The following is a 4,447-nucleotide window of genomic DNA, read 5'->3' on the forward strand; positions in this document are numbered from 1 at the left end:
AGAGAGGCTCTTTGCTAGTATGACCCAATCACCTGAGAGAAGTAAATGCAAATCCTCTCTGAAGGCTCGAGCCCTCTTGCCTCCCAGGCCTCAAGAGTTTCTGAGAAGGCACTCCTGGGTGGCTCAGCCGATTAAGCATCAGACTCTTGATTTTGGCTCAGGTCATGATCTCAGGGTCCCGAGATGGAGCCCTGCTTGAGATTCTTTTCCTCTCCTTCTGTCCCTCCCCTCACTGCCACTCATGCTCTCTCAAATAAATAAATAAATAAATAAATAAATAAATAATTCTTTTAAAAAAATAAATTTCTACTGACAGTTCAAAGGGATAGCATAATTGGTAGTAAAGCAACATCACCACCACCAACAACAACCACGGTGTCAATCAGCAATAATCATCCAAAATAATGAGCATCATGAGCCCTCATGGCAGAATCAGACCCACAGAATTTTCAGGTGTTGAAATTATTCAACACTGAAAATCAGTAAGTAACTTTAATGTTTCTAAGAATAAATGAATCTTTAAAGCATGACTCAAAAGTGGGCAGTTAAAAAGAATGAAACATCTATTTCTGATACCAATGGATAAGGAATGGAAAATCAATCCTCTTTTGAGAACAACCAGAAAAGTTGGTAAAAAAAACAATGTTTTTAATTGGAGTCCTGGAATCTTGACTACCCTAAGTTCTCCTATCAATGGACCCAGGAAGCTTATTTGGAGATTCTAGCAGAGGAGTGCTGCTACTCATATCCCTTGACTCAAGAACAGTCCTGCTCTGTTAGGTAGGTGGTCCTCTTCCACTGAACATGCAGCTTTGGGAGGGGTGCACTTGAAGTGTGAGGAGGGAGGAAGGGGACACCTGCCTAGGCAGCCAAATCAGCCTTGGTGATCAATGCGGTGACACATGTCACAGCCAGATTGCCCTCACATCCATGGTCAAGATATTTTTAGAATCTTGAACACATGGGAGAACTTATAAGACAGAGAAGAGTTAAAACAGCATTATGTAATAAAGAATTAAAGAATTAAAACAGCTATATGTAATAAATTTGAAAATCTAGACTGCGAAAATTTCTAAAATATATGAAATTTTTAAATTGACAGGAGAAGAAATGGAGAACTTGAATAAAGTATAAATTTAAAGAAATTAAAATGGTAGTTAAGACCTCCTCTTACAAAAAAAAAACAAAAACAAAAAAAACGTCAAAATGATTTTATGGATTAGTTTATCCACCATTTGAGGAGCAATTCATTCTGGTTTCATCGTTTATTCATAAACTAGAGAAAAGAACAAAAGATTCCCAACTCTTTTTTTTTTTTTTTGAAGATTTTATTTATTTATTTGACAGAGATAGAGACAGCTAGCGAGAGAGGGAACAGAAGCAGGGGGAGTGGGAGAGGAAGAAGCAGGCTCATAGAAGAGGAGCCTGATGTGGGGCTCAATCCCATAACGCCGGGATCACGCCCTGAGCCGAAAGCAGACGCTTAACCGCTGTGCCACCCAGGCGCCCCGAAGAAAGCTATATCTTAATTTCAAAACACAAGGACAATATAATAAAAGAACATTATAAGCCAATTTTGCTTATGAATATAAATTTTAACAATGAACTACAGCTATACACAGTATGATTGAATTTCACAAACAGAATATTGAGTGGAAGGGGCAAGTCATAGAAAAATGTAACCACTATGATTCCACTTAAAGTTCAAAAACATTCCAAACCGTATAATATGCTGTTTAAGGATATATACAAAAGTGATCAAGAACATAAAGAAAGGGGTGCCTGGGTGGCACAGCGGTTAAGCGTCTGCCTTCGGCTCAGGGCGTGATCCCCTCATTATGGGATCGAGCCCCACATCAGGCTCCTCTGCTATGAGCCTGCTCCTTCCTCTCCCACTCCCCCTGCTTGTGTTCCCTCTCTCACTGGCTGTCCCTATCTCTGTCAAGTAAATGAATAAAATCTTAAAAAAAAAAAAAAAGAACATAAAGAAAACAGATATAACTAACCCAAAGTTCAGGATAGTGTTTGTTTTGGGAGTAATAAGGGGTTTTTTGATAGAAATATTCTGGTTTTTGGCCTAGGTAGGGAGTATGCACATATCACGTTTTCATTATTCTTTAATTGCACATTTTCATTTATTCTTTTATGTACATTATTTATAGCACACTTTTAAAAATTTTTGATGAACTGAATTTTGATCAAATTTTGATTTGATCAAAAATTTTGATTTTTAAAAGTCATAGCAGCACCAGAATAGAGAGCCAAAAACGCTGTCTTTTCTTCTTAGGGAATTTACTAATGAAAAGGAGATTTAACTTAAAAAAAATAGTAATACGTGTATGTGACTGGCTCAGTCAGTGGAGTATGTGACTCTTGACTCATGAGTTCAAGCTCCACATTGAGCATAGAGTTTACCTTTAAAAAAAAAAAAGGCAAAACCCTACAGTATTTTGAATTTGAAACTCCAGATAATGGCAAAGAAGTTAGTGTGAGTGCTTTTCCAAAATTTGATTAAACCACCAAAACTTTTCCTATTAGACTATCCACTAACTTCCTTTCTATTGCAATGGATAAATCACTTGTTCAAAATCACATTCATATAATTCCCTGAAGAATGCTTGCTTGGTCTTCTCATATGTATTTGTAATTCCGAAGCTATCAGTCCTTTATTTATTCTTTGTATCCTTCTTTCCTTCCTTCCTTCCTTCTTTCCTTCCCTTCCCTTCCCTTCCCTTCCCTTCCCCTTCCTCCCTCCCTCCTTTCTTTCTTTCTTTCTTTCTTTCTTTCTTTCTTTCTTTCTTTCTTTCTTTCTTTCTTTCTCCTTCGTACAGGCCTTGACTCACTTTATTTTTCTCATATAAAACTATGTGGTGGCCACAGATGGAGCCTGTCCTCTGCATCGAAACACTGGTGTGGGTCTTTACCAGATGGTCAGTGAATCCCTGATAGGGAGAGTTGGTGTACACAGTCTCTTTCCAGAGGTCAGGGGTGAGATAGCTGTGGGTCTTGGAAATGGCTTCAAAAGCGACCTTGGCCACGCGGCCCAGGGTGACAGCGCAGCCCCTGGCTGAGGTGTAGCCGTCGTCAAGTCATCAGTAGCTTCTTGGGTGCAGGGGCCGGGATGATGCCTCAGGGCCGGTGATGAGATATACCTGTGCAGAGCCCGAGTGGCCGGTCACCTTGTGAGGGACAGTGTGGGGCTTGCTGATCTTATTCCCCTAGTAGTTTCACAGCATGGGGACAATGGAGAGCTCTGCCAGGATGATGGCTCCATGGATGGCAGTGGCTACCTCCTTGGAGCACTTAACACCCAGACTCACGTGTCCACTGTATTCTCTGATGGCAACAAATGCCTAGAACCTGGTCTGCTGGCCAGCACGCATCTGCTTTTGCACAAGTATAATCTTCAAAACCTCATCCTTGAGGGATGCACCCAGGAAAGCGTCAGTGATCTCAGATGCCCTGACAGGCAGAGAGACAAGACAGATCTCTTGCAGGGACTTGATCTTCATGTCTTTGACCAGGTGGCCTGGCCTGGTGACCGGGATCCACTCCTCGTCCTTGACCTTGCCTCCCTGAGCTCCTGGCCTCTGAGGAAGCTGCCTGGTTTCCCATTCCAGGGCCCTCCCACACCACCTGCATCATCCATCATTTGGTGTTTTCTCCAAGAAGTTTTTGTAGTCTTTCCTCCCTTTTTTTTAAGGTTTTATTTTTAAGTAATCTCTACACCCAACACGGGGCTTGAACTCACAACCCCCAGATCAAGAGTCTCATGCTCCTCTGACTGAGCCAGCCGGGTGCCCCAGTTTTTGTACTCTTTCTTAAATGGTTAATATTGTGGTATGATTGTTGCTGTGTACACAGGCAAGCATTTTATACAGTCATACCTTAGAGATATTGCAGGTTCGGTTCCAGACCACTGCAATAAAGCCAATATCATAATAAAGAGAGTCAAATGAATTTTTTGGTTCCCCAGTGCATATAAAAGTACATTTACACTATATTGTAACCTATTAAGTGTGCAATAGCATTTTATCTTTTAAAAACACAATGTAAATACCTTACCTAAAAAATAAAGGAACCAATCCCCAATACGATTTTGCTCTTTCTTATTTTTTGTGAACAGGTAGGTCTGTCTTCTGGTGGGGATGAGGCCAAGGCTGTCTTATCTCTTTGTTGTCTCAGCTTCATGCTAGAACCTGGCCAAGGTTGAAAGCCTGGCACCTATCCTTCACCCCACCTCAAGAATGGGGTTGGGATATTTCCTGCCCCAAACATCCCTGGATTTTAAGTATTTTAACCGTGCCCTCAGTTATCTTCCATGTTGCTGAGGTAAATGAAATCTTTTAAAATGTTAATACTAAGTAAATAAATAAATCAATCTTAGTCCCAAAAAATACTGCTTAAAAATGTTAAACATCATCTGAGCTTTCAGAGAGTCGTAATC

The 4,447-nt window shown here is 40.7% G+C and overlaps 1 pseudogene; it reads right to left on the bottom strand.

Annotated features, from left to right (window-relative positions):
- Nucleotides 1-2,863: 2,863 nt before the first annotated feature.
- Nucleotides 2,864-3,652, bottom strand: LOC100473258 (annotated as a pseudogene).
- Between the last annotated feature and the right edge of the window lie 795 nt (nt 3,653-4,447).

Source organism: Ailuropoda melanoleuca, chromosome 8 (assembly GCF_002007445.2).
Source record: "Ailuropoda melanoleuca isolate Jingjing chromosome 8, ASM200744v2, whole genome shotgun sequence".
Classification (NCBI taxonomy): Eukaryota; Metazoa; Chordata; class Mammalia; order Carnivora; family Ursidae; genus Ailuropoda; species Ailuropoda melanoleuca.